Source organism: Sorex fumeus, unplaced genomic scaffold (genome assembly GCF_029834395.1).
Source record: "Sorex fumeus unplaced genomic scaffold, SorFum_2.1 ptg000187l, whole genome shotgun sequence".
Taxonomy (NCBI): domain Eukaryota; kingdom Metazoa; phylum Chordata; class Mammalia; order Eulipotyphla; family Soricidae; genus Sorex; species Sorex fumeus.
In genome coordinates, this window is record NW_026606244.1 from 2,240,347 (window position 1) to 2,260,058 (window position 19,712).

Consider the following 19,712-nt stretch of genomic DNA (forward strand, 5'->3'; position numbering starts at 1 on the left):
GGCAGAAGCTCTCCCCAGGACCCCAGCAGCTGGACAGTGGACATGCCCGGGCAGAATTCCAGTCTGGGCCCAGAGTCTCACGGGGCTTTGCTGTTTGCTTGGTTTTTGCTTCTAAGCCCGGGACATCCCTGAGATGTGGGGAGCACCCAGAGCAATGTCTCGGGGGAAACAGCAGCCCTGGGTCAGCAGCGGGGGTCTTTGCTTGATCTATTTTTGTTTTGCGGGGGCCACAGCCTGGTGGTGCTCAGGGATTACTCCTGGCTCTGCATTCACTCAGGAGTCACTCCAGGTGGGGCTCAAGGGACGGATGGGATGCTGGGGATTGAACCCAGGTCGGCCGCGTGCAAGGCAAACTCCCTCCCCGCTGTGCTGTCACTCCAGTCTCCAGCCAGAGCCCCGGGGGAAGCCCCTTCTGAGAAGGTCACTGAGCCCCTGATCGTGTGCTGCCCGCAGTGGACAGGCTTTGGGGAACGGGTGAGGGAGAAATTGAGTAGGAGACCTCAAAGGCTGCATGGCGGGGACCCCTCCCCGCACCGGGTCACTTAGCACTTCCATTTCAGGTTCACTGCAGCTGCTGAGTGGACAGGGAGATGCCTTAGCCCATTTCCTGGGGGTTTCATGTGCCACACTGCCCGTTCCCTACACTCTGACACAGTGTACAGCCTCACACATCCTCCCTTACAGGACCCTAAACTCCCCGATGCCCACCTCGTCGGCTGGGTCCTCCTCCCCATCCTCCCACCCCCACCAACCCGTTCCTGGGGTCCCACTTCCCCCGAAGCATGAGCGCTAGCTTAGGGCTTGTTTTCCCTCTCTGAGGAGGGCAGGCGACATCGTCCGGTTTAATGCCACAGCAAGGCCTGAGCACTGTCGGATTCCCCTCCTCCCCAGAAGCCCCCAAACTTCCCAGGGCGCAAGAGAGTGCAAGGTCAGTGGACAGGACCGCCCACTCAGGCCGGCTGACACCCCCCCCCCAACCCTGCTCTGACATCCTCCCCCACTACTCCCTGCCTTGTGACCTTATTTACAGATGACACTTGGTGGCTTTCTTGGCCTCAGAGTCCCTTAGAAGACATGGAGAGGCAGCCCTTAGTCAGCTGCCACCCAGTAAGACCCCTGGGGCTTACTCAGCACTCAGATTCCTTTGTGTGTCCCAAAGGTGAAAGAAAGGAAGAGCAGGAGAACTGGCCCTTGGTAGGAATCTTGCCACTGTGAGCAGGAGAACTGACCGTCAGTAGGAATCGTGCCGATGTGAGCAAGAGAACTGATCCTTAGTAGGAATCTTGCCGATGTGAGCAGAAGAACTGATTCTTAGTAGGAATCTTGACAATGTGAGCAGAACTGGCCCTTGGTAGGAATCTTAGTAGAAATCTTGCCCATGTGAGTGGCAGATTGGTCAGGGAAGGGGATGCTATGACAGTGACACCAGGAAGGGGTCAGTCTGGACAAGAACAGGAAGTGATATGCATGTTACCTGTCCAGTCAAAGCACCACCAACCCAGAAGAAAGACTCCCTGCATGGAGGTAGGCTGGGGCCAGGAGGAAAATAGGAGACACAGTGAAGGGATGGGTGTTGGGTGTCGGAACATTGTACACCCGGCATCCAATCGTGATTAACTGTAATGCACAGTGATTAAATATTTATTTTAAGGAAAAATGATTTTTTTAATTAAAAATATTTCTGGGCCCGAGGCGAGAGCCATAGCACAGCAGATAGGGCATTTGCTTTGCATGCGGCCAACCCGGGTTCAATTCCCAGCATTCCATAGGGTCCCCCGAGCACCGCCAGGAGTCATTCCTCAGTGCAGAGCCAGGAGTAACCCCTGTGCATCGTTGGGTGTGACCCAAAAAGCAAAAAAAAAAATAATAAATATTCTGCGCCTTCATTTTCAGGGGAGGCCCAGGGTTTGCACCCGTGCCCACGCCCTGCTTGGGACCGTAGTATTGGAGAGTCTCAGGCAGATCCGTGGGAATTGCTTTTCACTTTTCTCAGACGGTTCCCACAAACCCGCGGGCGACGGGGCTTCTTCCACTCTGCGGGGTCGGGCGGTTTCCCAGAGGTCACGGGGGCCCTTCCTCAAGGTGAATGTGACTCAAGCTCTAGGACTCTGCTGAGAGAAACAGGCAGGGGGATCGTGGACCCAGAGTTAAGGGGAGGGGCCCAGAGAGCTTGGACAGGCTACACACAGCGCTTGCTCTGCACGCTTCCAGCCTCCAGCCCAGCCCTGCACCTGAGCACCCCTGGGTGTGGCTCACGACCCCCACCTCCCTCCCGCCCCGCTCCCCAAAGACCCACGACAGTGAGAGCCGCCAGGCCTGGCCACAGAAGCTATAGCTGGTGCACTAGCCCTCCCTCGCTGGTTTGTTTTGTTTTGTTTTTCCTGGAGAGGCCCGTGGCTATGGGCAATAGTCACGGTCCTTTTGTGTGTGACGCCCTAACCTCACTGCCCTTAATTTGTCCATGTCCGCCTCAGTGGAGGAGGCCCCCCACCCCTGACAATGTCCTAGGGAAGGAGGGAGGCCGGAGGGGAGGGCAGCAGGGCCAGAGAACAAAGCCTCCCTTTGGAGACCCTTGGAGACTCCCCCCCCCCAAACCCCCACAGAGGCGTGAGGGGCCTCCGACTTGCCTGGGGCCTTCCTTGCTGGGTGCTGCAACACGGAGCCAGAGGCTAGGAAATGTGGCTCCCCTCCTCCCCTCCCCTCCCGCTCCCCTTGCAGCTGGACAGCCAGCAGTGGCCATCTGCCTGGGGTCAGCGGGACTCTCCCCCCAGAGGAGAGGGAGGACAAAGACAGGTGCCAGGAAGATGCACTGACTCGGCACTGACTCATTCTGGTGGTCTCATGTGTCTCTGCAGAAGGGGCTATGGGCACACACACACACACAAACACACACGCACACACGCACGCATGCACACACATGCACCCTCACACACGCACACATGCACACATGCGAACACATGCACTCACACACACATAAACGCACACACAGGCGCGCACACACATGCACACACATGCACATATGCACACACACGCATACACACACATGTGCACACAGGCACACACACGCACACACAGGCGCACACACACATACATGCACACACGCATGCACACACCACGCGTGCACACACGCACACACATGCACACACACACATGCACATACGCACACACACGCATACACACACCACATGTGCACACAGGCACGCACACACAGGCGCACACACGCACACACATGCACACACATACATGCACACACGCATGTGCACACACGCACACACATGCACACACACGCATACACACAGCACATATGCTCACACACACACACATGCATACACATGTGCACACATGCACACGCACACAAGTGTAGCACCAGAGCTCAACCCCACAGTCCAGCAGGTCCTAGGACATTAGGGGACATCCTAGGACATCAGACTCTTAGTGCCACCGCCACCCATTGAGTGTCTGAGAGCATTCGGTGTGAAAAGGCCCTATGCTCTTATAAATAAGGCTGAGGCCACCAGCAGACGTGTCCCCGTGGGGGGAACAGCACCAACTCGCCCCGTGGAGGGCTGCCACAGACTCCCACACCTGCAGCCAGCAAGAGCAGATGCCCTCGGTGTTGCGGAGCAGAAGGCACTGTAGCACTGTCCTCCCATTGTTCATCAATTTGCTCGAGCGGGCACCAGTAATGTCTCCATCTTGAGACTTGTTACTGTGTTCGGCATATCGAATGCGTCACGGAGAGCTTGCCAGGCTTTGCTGTGTAGGCAAGATACTCTCGGTAGCTTGCCAGGCGTGCCCGGACATATCTTAAAATTTATTAGGAGGCATCGCCCTTCCTGCGACGTGGGCAGAGGCAACGGGAGCACCCCCTGCCTGGCTTCCGGGTGAGAGATAGGTCTGTTTTTTTTCCAAGTTGCCGCCCCCAGTCCCTGCCTGTCCCCCACGGCTTACCCTTCCATAACTGGAAACTGTAGTATCGCCATTTGCATAAGTACCGTCACATTGACCCATGGTCAGTCAACTGGGGGTTGGAGGAGGGGGTGGGAGGGTCTGGTGGTTTTGAATGGAGCAGACGGGGATGGGGTGTGTGTTGGGGGGTGATTGGTTTTCTCCCAGGCATCCCTGACCAGGGCCTCGGCCAGCCCGGAGATCTCTTTCAACAATAGCTCACCAGCAGCCGACCCCCCCATCCCCCCCACCCCGTGACCTTTGGGAAAATGAATTGGCCTCTCACCCCTTCAGGCCGAGCCCCCCTCCCACCCCACCCCCGTTCTCCTGGTCATGTAAAATGTCAATTAGATCACCAGCTGAATTTCACTTTTGTCTACTTAAGCATATTCTGTCCACAGGCCTGCAGATGTTCACTGCGCTTGGTTGGTTGGTTGGTTGGTTGGTTTTTCTGAAAAGGGACCCCACACCAGTTCACCCTGTGTCCCTCCCTGGCCGTGTGTGGTCACTGGAAGGAGCCGGGGCCTGGGTGCGTCAGAAAAGGCAGGGCTGACGTTTGGGGGGGGGGGGGCGTATTTTGTTTGTTTTTCTCTTTTTGGGTCATACCCAACGATGCACAGGGGTTACTCCTGGCTCATGCACCCTGGTGGTGCTCGGGGGACCCCATGGGATGCTGGGAGTCAAACCCGGGTTGGCCGCGTGCAAGGCAAACATCCTCCCCACTGTGCTATCGCTCCAGCCCCAGGGCTGCCGTTTTTGCAAGCAGCCTGATTTTATTTCATTTTGCGTTCCTTCTGTCTCTCACAGTTGGGGGGAGGGGGCTGGGGTTTGGCAGGCTCCAGTGCTTGGTGCTCGGTTCCCTCTGCCCAGTGCACAAAGACTAGACTCAAGCTCCTCTCTGGAGCGGTTACAGGTCAGGGAGAGTGTGGCCGGGCCAGCCTCATGCAAAGCCGAATGACAGAGCCAGAAAGCTCTGCCCGGTGGCCTGGAAAATGTCCCTAGCCAGCATCCTGGTGTCTGATTCTGGAAGGCTATTTGTCTATTTGTTTGTGTTTTGTGTGTGTGTGTGTGTGTGTGTGTTTGTTTTTTGGGGTTTTCTTTTTTGGGTTTGTTTTTTATTTTTGGGTCACACCCAACAATACACAGGGGTCACTCCTGGCTCTGCACTCAGGAACTACCTCTGACAGTGAGCAGGGGACCCAATGGGATGCTGGGATTCGAATCCGGGTCGGCTGCTTGCAAAGCAAACACCCTACCCACAGTGCTATCACTCCAGCCCTTTTTTTTGTTTTTGGCCCTTGACCTCTAACTAAGGGATTTTTCAAAACCTTTCCTAACACACAGCACACACACACACACACACACACACACACACACACACACACACACTTAGACCTGCCTTTGATTTCACATAAGCTAAGGGGTTCCTGGGTTTTGAGGCCCTCACAAGAAGATCCGGATCTTCTTGCCCCATCTCCATGTACCAAATCCCAAAGAAAGGAAGGGTTCATCTTGGCCCCCCGCATGCGAAATCCCCCAAGACCCCAGCAGACAAGGAGCGGTCCAGCTTTGAATATCAAAGGTTGGGGCTGGAGCAATAGCACAGCAGGTAGGGCATTTGCCTTGCACTCGGCCAACCCGGGTTCAATTCCAGCATCCCATAGCGTCCCCCGAGCACCACCAGGAGAAATTTCTGAGTGCATGAGCCAGGAGTAGCCCCTGTGCATCACCAGGTGTGACCCAAAAAGAAAAAAAAAAGGAGCAACTCAGAAAATAAGTCTCAAGGAGAGCGGACTAGTCAGGACTGAATCGTGATTCGGGGGCTCTCTTCCTCCCCACCTCACCCTCCTCTTCCTCCCAGGTGCCGCCAGGAGCAAACCTTCTCCCAAAGGGGCACCTGCAATGTCACTTTTCTGAGTTTTCTGTCTGTGCCATGTGGGGCTCCCACAACGGCCGCTGCAAGCCAGGCCAACACAGAGACACCATTTCCTGTCCCATGGACAAAATTATTGTCGGAAATCCCCCCATTTGCCTCAGCATCTGTCAAGCTTTAGCTCTGTAGCTCTGTCCTCCCGTTGTTCATTGATTTGCTCGAGCGGGCCCCAGTAACGTCTCAACTAATTGTGAGACTTGTTGTTACTGTGTTTGGCATATAGAATACGTCGCGGGGAGCTTGCCAGGTTTTGCCGGGCGGGCGAGATACTCTCGGTAGCTTGCTGGGCTCTCCGAGAGGGGTGGAGGAATCGAACCCGGGTTGGCTGCGTTCAAGGCAAACTCCCTACCTGCTATGCTATCGCTCCAGCCCGTCAAGCTTTAATTTGATGGGAATTGAGAGCCACCTGGCCCAAGAGCCACACGTGAGTGCTGGAGTGATATCACAGCGGGTAGGGTGTTTGCCTTGCACACAGCCGACCCGGGTTCGATTCCCAGCATCCCCTAGGGTCCCCCGAGTACCACCAGGAGGAATTCCTAAGTGCAGAGCCAGGAGTAACCCCTGAGCATCACCGGGTCTGACCCAAAAAAGTAAAAAAAAAAAAAAAGGAGCCACGTGTACGTGAAAAATCGAACTCTCTTTACTCCCGAGCACTTCCGTTCTGAAGCCCAGGCTTATGGATTAAGCCGCCTTTAATTTATGCCATGATGGTGCCATACATTCATTGCGAATATATTTGTTGAAAATTTCCTGGAGCTTGCATTTATGGTTGTCAAAGGGGCTTTTATCAGGGGGTGGGGGGTGGGGGGGAAATGGTGCTGGTTTTAATTAACGGTTCTAAATAGCTTCCTAACCATCGTGAACCCTGGATCTACATCATCTTTGTGACAGCCGCGCGGTTCCCGCGGTATTGATTTTGTCATTTGCTTCATTACGGCTAATGCAAACCTTTTGTACGGCTCCAACTCGGGCGCGACTCTCTTCTTGAAGGGGCACGGGGAGGACGTCGTGACCGACACGAACACACACACACACACACACACACACACACACACACACACACACACTGACGTCCCTCCAACCCCTCCTTCACCTCAGTGCTGACTGAAGGGAAAATCAGGACGGAACATGGTCCAAAAAAAGCCGCTCTGCGGCCCAGAGGACGGAAATGTTCGTCCAGCCAGTGGCTGCCCACTGATTTGGTTCACAGCCTTACAGGCTGGACTGGCCCCAACGCCAGGACGGTCCCCTCACCTATGCAGAGAGGACGGGGCAGCCGCCCGGACCCCACTCACATGCCCCCCTCCATAGGAGCAGGGCAGAGACAGTCTGTTGATCAAGTCCCCGTGTGAGCACCTGAAGGGATGGGAGAGACCAGGGTGAGGGCCATGAACCCCCAGACAGGACTCTGAGAAGGACCCTTGTCGGGAAGTGACTGAGGATGTCCAACAAGACACAAGAGGGGCCGGAGCGATAGCACAGCGGGGAGGGCGTTTGCCTCGCACGCGGCCGACCCGGGTTCGATTCCCAGCATCCCATAGGGTCCCCTAAGCACCGCCAGGAGTCATTCCTGAGTGCATGAGCCAGGAATAACCCCTGAGCATCACCGGGTGTGACCCAAAAAGCAAAAAATAAAAAAACAAAACAAAACAAGAATTTCCCCCTGTTTCTGTCAAGCCCAGGACCCCTCCCCCCAGGGCATCCAGTGAAGGGGCGTCTATGAGAGACACCGGACCGTGGGCGGGAGGAATCACCCTGGACACGAGTAGCTGTTGCTTGCGGCAGGGACTCGAGAATAGGGTCCCCTGGCCGGTATGAATCCCAGCATCACTTCATGGATAAGGACTATAGCTACAGACTTGAGTGGTGAGGCTGGGGAAGGTTCTAGAAGCCCTGCCCCAGGCCTGTTTCCCCCCCTGTGGCTGGGCTCCCCACTTCCCAGCTTGGGGTGGAACTGTGACCTCACTGGAGGGTTTTCAGAAGACTCTGAGACTGGTGGGAGGGGGCGGAGGCACTTCACCACCATATTTTGTTTTTTTTTTTTCATTTCGTTTTGGGGGTCACAGTGGAGCTCAGTGGTTATGAAGGAGGTGGTGGTCATTGTATGGGGGGCACACATGACAGTGCTCAGGGCTGACTCCCAGCTCCACACTCAGGGATCACTCCCGGCGGGGTCCGATCGACCATACATGGCCCGAGCGACCATGCCAGGGATCAAACCCAGGTCACCTCTGCCTGGGTTTGTGCAGGAAGGGAGGGAAGGACCCAGGAAGCAACATCCCCACAGACAGCCGAGCTGAGCTGAGCCGAGCAGACTGACCCATGTGCTTCCCATCACTGGCTTCTGTAGATCGCAAGGAGGGTCCGGGGGGAACTGGGGTGCAGGGGGCTCGCGAGACCCCTTAGATGCTCGGCAAAGAACTGCCACGTGCACTCACTCCTGTGGCCTTTTGTTGTTCCAATTTCTGCCGAAGGCTTGTGCGCAGACAGAGGAAGTTTGAGATTGAGAATTTGCACACTGCTGGATTAAAAAATGAGGCAGGGGCTGTTTTGCTGGTGCTGAATCTGTTTGTTCTTGTTCTTAATTCAAACTGGCCAGCACATGGGACCGGGCTGACTGCCGCAGCTTCTTTCCTTGAGGGTCTCACCGTGAGAATGGCCTACAGGGAGGGGGTCCCCCTGGGGCTCCGTCTCCCAGTAGGAGTGAGCCTGTCTTTCCTGCCTGCAGAGTTTTGCTGGTTTCTAATACTTCAAGTCTCATAGCGTCTGGGGAAGTCTCCGAGTCTCTGAGCTGCCACTCGGCTCCAGAAAAATCCTATTGAATATCGCAAGTAACGGTCTCTGCTCTGGGAGGGAAGAAGGGATCCAGGGGGTGGATTTAAATCACAGAAGGATCTGAGCTAGAAGAATGAGAGCTTTTTCTTAAGAATCTCGTAAAAAGTTGACCTCAGGTGACACAACTTCAGAGCCTTTGGACATCATGTCAGACAGACTTTTTTTAAAAAAACTTATATATATTTAATATTATTTATTTCAAATTAAAGAAAATTAGGCCCTTCCACAGTTAGAGTTTCAGAGTGCACGCATTTCACAATTTTTTTTCCAGGCATAAAAATCTCCCCTTTTGGTTAGACATTTATATTCTATCTCCCTTTTAGCTAATTTTTTTTTTTTTTTGCTTTTTGGATCACGCCTAGTGATGCCTAGGGGTTACTCCTGGCTCTGCACTCAGGAATTCCTCCTGATGGTACTCAGGGGACCCTAAGGGATGCTGGGAATCGAACCCGGGTCGGCTGTGTGCAAGGCAAACACCCTACCCACTGTGTTATCGCTCCGGCCCCTAGCTAGACGTTTATCATGTTCATTTTACGTTTATTTTTGTCCACTGTAGCACTGTCCTCCCATTGTTATCGATTTGCTCAAGTGGGCCCAATAACATCTCCATTGTGAGACTTGTTGTTACTGTATTTGGCATGTTGAATACGTCATGGGTAGCTTGCCAGGCTTTGCCGTGCGGGCATGATACTCTCGGTAGCTTGCCGGGCTCTCTGAGAGGGGCAGAGGAATCAAACCCTAGTCGAGCTGGTTGGCTGCATGCAAGGCAAAGGCCCTACCTGCTGTGCTGTCACTCCAGCCCCTAGCTAAACATTTATCATGTCCATTTTACATTTATTTTTGTCCATTTTAGAGACCAGAAAGCCAAGTCCTGGCACAGTGATGGCTCAAGAGGGCTTCTCCAAAAAAATTCCAGAAAAGGGATGGGGGGCACCCAGAAACATCCCAGATTTGTCTCTAGCCGTCTAGACACTGGGAAATCCAAGATGAAGGCACCGAAAGGTTGGGCGGCAGAGAGGACCTGCTTTCTTGAGCCGGCTTTCACTGCAAAACGACCTAGAAGAGAGCAGGGGAGACTTGAGTGTCTCTTGGTAGGGTTGAAAGGGGTGAGTTGGGCATGGGGGTCCCATACAGCAGCGCTTGGGCTGGACGCTCTATGGCCAGGCTAACTCCTGGCTGAGCTCAGGGGTCCATGAGGTCTTGGGGTAGGGGTCCCATCAGTGCTGGCCACGTGCGAGACAAGGGGAGTGACCCCTGCGGTATGTCTCCAAACCCCAGCATCCATTATTGTCTCCCGGGGACACTAGTCTCATTCACGAGGCTGTTCCCGCCTTCCTAATCCCCCAAACCTTCACCCCTTCACACATTCAGCCTGGGGGTGCCTTTCGTCATATCTCTTGCCGGTAGATACTGAGACTATAGCAGACCGTTTGCTTGTGCTGCTCTCTCCCCCGCAACAACCCACAAAATTCATGGCCGTCTCCAGAGATGAAATATTCATGCAAATGCATTCATTACTTCCCAACAGACCCACACTCACTCCAGGATCAACTGACAAGTTCGAAGTTCCAGGTTGAATCTCATCTACATCAGACGTTTGCAGCTGCCATTCCCTGGGTGCCAGCTGCAGATGTTAAAAAATAAGGTCGCAAGCCTCTGATCTCGGGGGATGGAGAGACACCACAGCGGGTAGGGCACTTACCGTGCACGTGACCCGCCCAGATTCGATCCCCAGCATCCCATAGTGTCCCCCCACCCCCACCCCCAAACACCACCAGGAGTTATTCCCAAGTGCAGAGCCAGGAGTAACCCTTGAGTTACTTCTTCCTTCTTTCCTTCCATCCCTCTCTCCCAACCTCCTTCCTTCCTTTCCTTCTGGGTGTGGCCCATAAACCAAAATCAAGTGGATAAACAAAGCTGAAAAGTTCCCATCTCTATGCAGTCGGGAGAGGTTGAGGGGGTGGTTCATTCTGAAAGTAGCTGACCAGTTGGGAATCCCCCAAAATCAACCCTATTAACTGTGACCAAGACACAAATTTGTGGGGCTCTCATTCCAAAAGGGAGAGGAAGGGAGGAGGGAAGGAAGGATGGAAGGAAAGAAGAAAGGAATGAAGGAGGGGAGGAAGGAGGGAGGGAGGAGGGACAGAGGGAGGAAGGAGGGAGGGAAGGGAGGGAGGGAAGGGAGGGAGGGAAGGAAGGACGGAAAGAAGGAAGGAGGGAGGAGGGAGGGAAGGAAGGAAGGAAGGAAGGAAAGAAGGAAGGAGGGAGGGAAGGAAGGAAGGGAGGGAAGGAAGGAAAGAAGGAAGGAGGGAGGAGGGAAGGAAAGAAGGAAGGAGGGAGGAAGGAGGGAGGAGGGAGGGAAGGAAGGAAAGAAGGAAGGAGGGAGGAGGGAGGGAGGGAAGGAAGGAAGGAAAGAAGGAAGGAGAGAGGAAGGAGGGAGGAGGGAGGGAAGGAAGGAAGGAAAGAAGGAAGGAGGTAAGGAAGGAAGGGAGGAAGGAAGGAAGGAAGGAGGGAGGGAGGGAGGAGGGAGGGAGGGAAGGAAAGAAGGAAGGAAGGAGAGAGGGAGGGACAGAGGGAGGGGAAGGAAGGAAAGAAGAAAGAAAAAGAAGGAGAGTAGGAGGGGGAGGAAGGAAAGGAGGAAGGAAGAAGGAAGGAAGGAAAAGGAGGGGGATGGAAGAGAGGGAGGGAAGGAGGATAAGTCTGAGTTAAGTCCACCTTTGAGGCTGGAATCTGCTTTGGGGGATACTCTACACCCCCCTCCGGCTCACTGGGCACAGCCCTCACTCCCAGCCTCAAGGGTCCGGTCGATAGAACATCTGTTTTCCTGCCTGAAAAAAATACCCGCACTGTTGTGTTCTGGTCGCAGACGGCCCCGAGCAGACGTTGCACGTCTGCCACCAGCAGGTCCGTAGGGATTGGAAATGGGAAGAACCTCAAGGATTTGTTAAACGTCCATGCCAGAGGTCCGTGTGACTCTCTGAAAGAGCCGCGAAGGTCTGCAGGGCCCTCCCTGCCCCCTGCAGCCCAGGGCACCATCTGGGAGCCAGACAGACAGACCCCACCCAAGTTCCTGTCACTTGTGACCTGGACCAGGATGGGGGGGGAAAAAAAACACCCTGCCAGGGTCAGAGGTCACGTCCACTTCCCTCTCGGAGGAAACTCTTGACCCTGGCTCCTTCATGGCCATACTCAGGAGGAGCCTGACAGATGTACCTCTTGAGTCCCACAGGGGGGGAGAAAAATATCCAAGACCCCCATGGGAGTTAAAAAAAATAAAATAAATTATATGAGCAGACCCAACTGCAGTTTGTGGTGGTTGACGGATAGTGACCGCGAGAGCCAGATGCAGGAGTAAGTCGCAGGGCTGGCTCGCAGAAGCTCATTTCATCTTGCCCGCCTCTCCCTCCCTCTCTGCCTGCCGGCGCCCCTGCCAGGGAGGATCCAGAGATGGGTATCGCTCAGGAGTGTAACTAGGGCAACCTGCCCCCATCTCTATGGCGACAGCCTTTTAGATGTTCGGCCTCTGAGTGCTCGTGACATCAGTCGAGGCCACCAAGGAAGACACGGAACGGCTTCACCACAAACATTTTCTTCCCCAGCAGTGACGGTGGGTGCCGTCCAGTAGGACGGGGCTGGGGGTGGGGTAGTCCGGGGGCGCTTTCTCCCCGCGGACCCTGTGCTCGTGAAGGGACAGCCCCATACTGTGGCCCAGGCAGCTTGGCACCTAGGAGAGCTGATGAGACCAAAAGCCCAGTCTGTGCATCAATAGAACTTTGCAGATTCAGAGAGACCAAACCTTAGGCCAGGGAAGGACACACTGCTTCCGGTGGCGTCAGCTGGGGGGGTGGGGCGGCTGCGGTCGGGGGTCTGAGCTAGGGCTGATGTTTCCCAGGCAGATTTTCAGGGGCAGCACGGAGTTAAGTCCCCAGCAAACCTGGACAAACCCAGACTTCCCTGGTGTAAAAGATCTTGGATCCCTGCACCAGGGCAATCCAGAACAGATAGAACTGAGGCCAGTCTCAGCCATTGGGGCACTTTGTGTTTGTTGATTTATTTATTTATTTATTTTTCCTTAGGGGCCAAAATGTAGCTCCCAAAATAGCACAGACAAGTGCATAGGAAGCCCTGGGTGGAATTTGATCCTTGGCACCACACACACACACACACACACACACACACACACACACACACACACTTCCCCTTTCTCTTTGTTGATCCGGGGTCACCCCCACTTTCTTAGTTGCGGCATGCTCTGGGGGTCACAGACACGGGTTCCCATTTGCCAGACACTCGGGAGTTCTCGGGCCGAGTTGCTCAATCGAGGCCATCTGGGTTGTCCGTCTTCCTTGGTCACTCGGTCTGTCGCTCCCTCTCATCAAAGTTGGAGCCGCCCCTTTGTCAGTCGTTGTTGTATTGATCCAGAAATGCCAGAATTGTGTTTTGACTCGAAACGTGTGTCCACATTAAAGGCGAGCACGGTTTCTTCCCAGTTTCTCTTTCGCGCTCCGTTGGCTTGCAAGAATTTTTCCTTCTCGCATTGTTCAGCACAAATGCATTGCACCAAATTCCCAACATGCCATGCCGGGAACTATGTAAACACGGCCGTGGCTTTTTGTTTTTTTCTTTCATGTTTCCTAGCTCTGTTCTCGAAGGTCTGCCATGCTGCTGCGTGGTGCTGAGCGGTCATCTGTGTTTGCATGCTCACAGAGCGTTGCTTTCTAGAGTATCCTTTGGAGTGGACGGACTCCGTCTCCTGCTGGGAAGTTGCGAATGTTGCAGTCTGGGTTCCGCGAAGGCAAAAAGTTCCCATGCAAAATACGCCTAGTGATGCTGATTCAAAGAGATGCTTGTCTCGATTTTTTTTTCCGACCCCCCTCAATTTCCACTAAGTTCTAAGCAGGGTACTCGGATCACAGGGTTCAGTTCATCTAGGACTCTATCCTTTACAAAGGAGTTGAGTTAAAGTCTGCAGGATGCCGACAGTCCCTTCATTGTCTGTAATGGTGACCAGATTCAGGAAGAATAAATTTCAGAGATCAACATTCACCTTATGTGTGGGATATGCATGTACCCGTAACCAGAGGAAACCGTGTGTAGTTATTATGTAGGGAAAAAAAATGCATGAAGTTTTCCGTTTTATAGAAAGGACTCTTTGTGACTACATAAATAATTCAGGGGTCAGTAAACACCTTATCTATATGCATATATTCTTTTTTTTTTTTTTTTGCTTTTTGGGTCACACCCGGTGATGCACAGGGGTTACTCCTGGCTCTGCACTCAGGAGTTACTCCTGGCAATGCTTGGGGGACCAGAGGGGATGCTGGGAATCGAACCTGGGTCGGCTGCGTGCAAGGCAAACACCCTACCCACTGTGCTATCTCTCCAGCCCCCAAGCACATATTCTTGAGTCTGGTAGACAAGTCCAAAATGTGCCGAATAACAGATTCCCTTCTTAACCATTTTTTTGCAGAATAGTTTTATTATGGAATTACAGTAGCTCCTTAATGATGAACAGTGGTGACAATTCATTAGCAGATTGTGGCTTAGATCAAGCGTTTGATGTGCCTACAACGTGTGACCGGTACTCGGTTTTATAAAGCGGATTCAATTGCTTCTGAATGTCATTTATTTTTTCCTTTTGCCAGTCAAAATAACCTTGAGCTTTGTTATTTTTCTTTGGAAGACCCCCCACTAGCAGCAGACAATTGTTTCTATAATTTGTTTTTCCGTGATGATTTTTTTTTTTAGAATGTTAAACTGCCATTTGAAAAAAGAGAAAAGGTGGGGAAAAAAGCCCTGGTAGATTTCTTGTTTTCTGCTTGAAGGACAATTGGATAAGGAGGAGGAAAATGGTGCCAATGTTAAAACTACTTTCTGTTTCCTCTTGTGGGGGGTATTTGAAGAAAGCAGGGATTCCTCAGGTCGGTTCCTTTTTCAAAACAAATTTACAAGATTCAGAAAAAAAGACAGGTGTCTCCAGGAGACTGATGGATGGCCATTTGTGTCTCATCAAAAATAAATTCCACTCTGTGTCGTTCTCAGAACGCGCCGATGTCTTTTCAGCCGGCTGAATGGCAGAAGTCTCCTCTGAGTGTTGTCAGAGGTTGTCTGATCCCTTATTTCCTGTAGCAGCTTCTTACTGCTTCTCACTCAGGAGATCTTTCCCGCGTGAGGCTCTCCTGGTGTCCAGTTGTTCATTCATGCAGACTTGCAGCCATCGAATCTCTTAGACCTGCTGGGTATAGCCAGAGAGCACCTGCCACCCCACTCCTCACCCTCTGTGAAGTCCAAGCTGGCCTCTTTCTGCCTTTTTTTTTTTTGCGCTTTTACTTTCTGTCCAGGATTATTATTATTTTTTAAATTTTTGTTATTGAAACACCATGAGGTACAGTTGTAGACTTACAGATTTTTGTACTTGAGTTTCAATTGTACAATGATCAAACACCCATCCCTCCACCAGTGCCCATTTTCCACCACGGGTCCCAGTATCCCTCCCACCCCCATCTCCCCCATCCCACCCTGCCTCTGTGGCAGGGCATTCCCTTTTGTTCTCTCTCTCTTATTGGGTGTTGAGGTCTGCAAAAGAGGCTTTGAGTGGCAATCATGTTTGGTCTATAGTCTACTTTCAGCATGCTTCTCCCATCCTGGGAGGATCCTCCCAACACCCTTTATTTGGTGCTCCCTTCTCTATCTGAGCTCCCTTTTCCCATAGCATGTGTGGCTGGCATCCAAGCCATGGGGCAAAATTCCTTGTCCAGGATTATTTGGATCAGAAATCACCCCACCACTTAGATTCAAACGACCTGAGCTTGTTCTCCTAGTTCAGCAGAAGGCATGTAGCCCCGTTTCACTATTGTCTTAAAGCAAAATGCTACAGCTGGGAGCAGGGATGAGGGTGGGGGTCCAGAGGAGATAAGAGGCTGGGGTAGGGGGGTGGATATCTGAGAGAGGAGCAAACATTGGGGTGGGTCTGCTCCCCGCTAGGTAGACCTTGCATCCGGTGAACTGGTTGATCATTTCACTTCTCTTCCTGCTAGCCAAAGCATTTTATTCTGTTTCCAAGGCATTCAGCATAGGGACCCAAAAGTGCATCCCTGAGATCGTGAAACCTGAACCCTGGTTCTGTCCCTAGTTCTGCAAGGTCCCCCAGCACCCCTGGGACCGCCCCCCCCCCAGTACAGAGACAGGAGTGGTTCTCCCCGACCCCAACCACAACAACAAAAATAATGAAGTTTTAGTGGTGGGATTTTGAGAACTTGTACACTTTTGGCGGAGTTGGCGGGAACCACGTTTCAGTCTTGATCCCACGTCAATTATAAAATTTGAAGTTGTGGAGGAAAGAGATGGAGTCCACTGCCGGGGGAATTCTCAGGGAAGCCACTGTGTCCTGGGTGCTGCGGTGGACACTCTTTTAAGCCCACGCACCCGCTGGCTTCCCGCTCCTGTTCCCAGAGTACAAAAATAAAGTAGCAGGAAAAAAAAAAAAACACACGTCCCCGGGAGTCCGTCGGTCACTCCCGTCCGAGGCATCCTTTCTGAATGGCCTCGGCGCTCCCATTGTGAGCCGAAACCCCAGCTTCCCAGGGAAATTAGAGCAGTTAATTTAATATCGCGGACATTCGGGGGCTTCTGGGCCTCTTCACGGGCAGGGCAGGATAAATCGGGGCGTATTCAAGATGGATTTTTGTCTCCCAGCTCCCTGCCCTGCATGGCTTCCTTCCCGCATCATCTTGCCCCAGAGTTCAGGGTGCCTTTATCCCACATGCCCTTTGCAGATGCTGACTGGGTGGGGGTGGGGGGAGAGCAGGGAGGGGTGCGTGTGCCAGGGAGACAGCCTTTGAGGCAGGGGAGTGGGCACAGGACCTAGAGCGGGCTTTGTCTGCATGCGGGCCGAGCCCGGGCCCAGCTTCTTTGAACACAAAGACTGCAGAGGTGGCCGGGTGCGAAGGCCCTCGCTGCTGGCCACTGCGGCATGGTGAGAGACTGAGACAGAGACAGGGCCCACCACTACTGTTCTCTCAGCATGCTGTTCCCCTTTCTGCTGTCCTTCTCTGTATGGCTTTGGAACCTGTGTGAGAGTGGACACTGGCTTCCTTGATTCCTCTCCAAGAAGGTCTTTGAACAAACCCCTTTATTTTATTTTATTGTTTTTTTTTTCTTTTTGGGTCACACCCGGCGATGCTCAGGGGTTCCTCCTTGCTCTGCACTTAGGAATGACTCCTGACGGTGCTTGGGGGACCCTATGGGATGCTGGGAATCAATCGAACCCGGGTTGGCTGCATGCAAGGCAAATGCCCTAACCTGCTATACTATCACTCCAGCCCCAAAGCATCATTTTGTTTTGTTTTGTTTTGTTTTATCTTCTGGGGTCATACCTGGTGATGCTCAGGGGCTACTCCTGGCTCTGCACTCAGGATTTACTCCTGGCGGCGTTCAGGGGACCCTATGGGATGCTGGGAATTGAACCCGGGTCGGCCGCATGCAAGGCAAACGCCCTCCCTGCTGTGCTATTGCTCGAGGCCCCAGAACGAACCCTTTCAAAGGCACGATACAAAGCTTTGCCCCGAGAGCACCTCAAGCTACCCCCCTCAAGCCCCAGGAGCAGGTGGTGGATGCAGACACTGGCCTTGCTCTGGAAGTTTCTCCGTGAAATTCAGGAGAGCTCCCAAGGCCAGCAAGCCTCCCCAAGGCCAGCTGGGCATGCCGGCAGCTCCCCTGCCCTTGATGTCATGACTATCCTGAGTGTGTGTGCCTAAGCGGATTCGGAGGCACGGGGGCGGGGGGCGGGGAGAACCCCATCAAAATCAAACATGCATTTGTTGTTGTTGTTGTTTGCTTTTTTGGGTCAACACCCAGCGATGCTCAGGGGTTACTCCTGTCTCATGCACACAGGAATTACTCCTGACTGGTGCTCAGGGGACCCTACGGGATGCTGGGAATCGAACCCGGCTTGGCTACGTGCATGGCAAACGCCCTACCCGCTGTGCTATTGCTCCGGCCCCATAACACGCCTTTGTTTTGTTGGGGGGCCAGGGATGTAGCTTAGAGGCTTGAAACATCAGAGGTGCCGGCACACAACAAATGAACTTTCAGTGGACATGTTGGGCCCACGTGTCAGTTTTCTCTGGCCCGGTGGGATCCCCCAGGAGCCCCATAGACATGTGGGTGGCAGGAAGGATGCAGCTTAGAAACGGCTCTTGGACCGTCCCACAGGACGGCAGCTTCTGTCTGCCGGAAGGAGCGAATGACCATCGCCGATCGCCAAGGCCTCCCAGCTAGAGGCCAGGCGTCAGAGTTAAGGACCTGGATGCATTTCGAAGATTGGAAAAGAGTCCACAGAATGCACCCTCACTCATCACCCTCAATCATCTCAGCCCGGCCGTCCTGATGCCTGATGAGCAGCTGTGGGTTTCCACGTGGGCTGTTGCTCCTGCAGTGTGGCACCCGCTGTGTGGGGGTCTCTGCTCTCACCTCAAAGACTTTCCACCCCTCTCACCTCAGTACCCCCGGGCACCAGAATCAGATCGGAACCCAAGGCGTGTACGGGTTGCTGTTTTGTCAGTTGCTGTTGTTCCAAATCTCTTGGATGTCCTTTGTAACCTCTCTCCACACATTGGTTTCCCCTTTCTCCTCTGGGTTTTTCTTCCCCTGCATTCTACCTTTTCCTGTATAAAATCCTGCATATGTAGAATCTCAAAAAAGAAAAGGAGGGGCTGGAGCGATAGCACAGCTGGGAAAGCGTTTGCCTTGCATGCGGCTGACTCAGGTTCGATTCCCAGCATCCCATAGGGTCCCCCGAGCACCACCAGGAGTAATTCCTGAGTGCAGAGCCAGGAGGAACCCCTGTGCATCGCCAGGTGTGACTCAAAAAGGGGAAAAAAAAGGAAAAAGAAAAAGAATATGGGGCCAGAGAGCTAGTCTAGTGGGGAGAGCGCCTGCCTTGCACGTGGCTAGCCGGGGTTCGATCCCCAGCCTTCCAGAAGGTCGCCCAGACCCTCCAGGACCATTCCCTGAGCTCAAGGCCAGGAGTAATCCCTGAGCACAGCCGGGTGTGACCCCACAAACAGAAAGAGAAAAAGGAAAGGAATAGAAAGAGCATCACAAACTCAGCAAATCAGTGCCCCTGGCAAGGAGCTCTCCAGTGTGACACACGGAGGCAGATGGGCCTCCACAGCCTCCACACTGGGCCTCCCTGACCTGTGCCTCGGACGATGGGGATACTTCCTGACTTTGCTAGTAAATCTCTCTCCCTCCCCCCGTCTCTCTCTCTGTCTCTGTCTTGTCTCTGTCTCTCTCTGTCTCTCTGTCTCTCTCTCTCTGTCTTTCTCTGTCTCTCTCTCTCTCACAAACACACACACACTTTGCTGCATCCAGGACGTTTGCTGGTCAGTCTCTCAGCGCTCCAAACCCTCCTTCCCTGCCCTCCCGCTTCGGCCAGGCTGGGTGGCCTTGGCGTTGGGCGGCTGCAGTTGATTCATCAGCCTCTAAACAATAATAAATCTCGGCCGGCGCCTTAAGAGACGCTCGATGGGGAATTGCCGCGGCCTCCCCACCGCTTACGGGAAATCTCCCGGGGAGGCTCGGCCCGTGTCCGCGGCCCAAGAGGACAGTCGGGGATTCTTGAGCCCCAGAGCACTGGCAAGAACTCCGCAGACCGGGTCCAGGACCTTCCAGAAGAGAGCTTCCTGAGACAGAGCCCGGTCCATGTTTAGGATTTATTCATTCATTTATTTATCTTGTATCCTCAGTATCTGCATCTCAGACCCCTGGGCCAATTCGCCTGTCATGGCAGAGACAGCTAGATCCCCCGCTATGACCCGGCACCTCCCGGAGGCCTTCCCCCCAAGGACACCCCGACTTTGAATTTCCATCCCGCTGCCCGGCTGTAGCCTGGGAAACCCTCCGTGAGGGTCACTGCGTTGTGGCGAGTCTCTCTCCGCGCCCGGCAGGGAGATTGTCGGGTACAAACCCCCGAATCCGGCCAGGGCGGTGGTGG

At 53.6% G+C, this 19,712-nt stretch overlaps 1 protein-coding gene across 1 annotated transcript in view; it reads left to right on the forward strand.

Annotated features, from left to right (window-relative positions):
• SLIT3 (slit guidance ligand 3) overlaps positions 1-19,712 on the forward strand; it is a 514,410-nt gene that overhangs the window by 393,795 nt on the left and 100,903 nt on the right. The gene's annotated exons all lie outside the window — the stretch shown is intronic.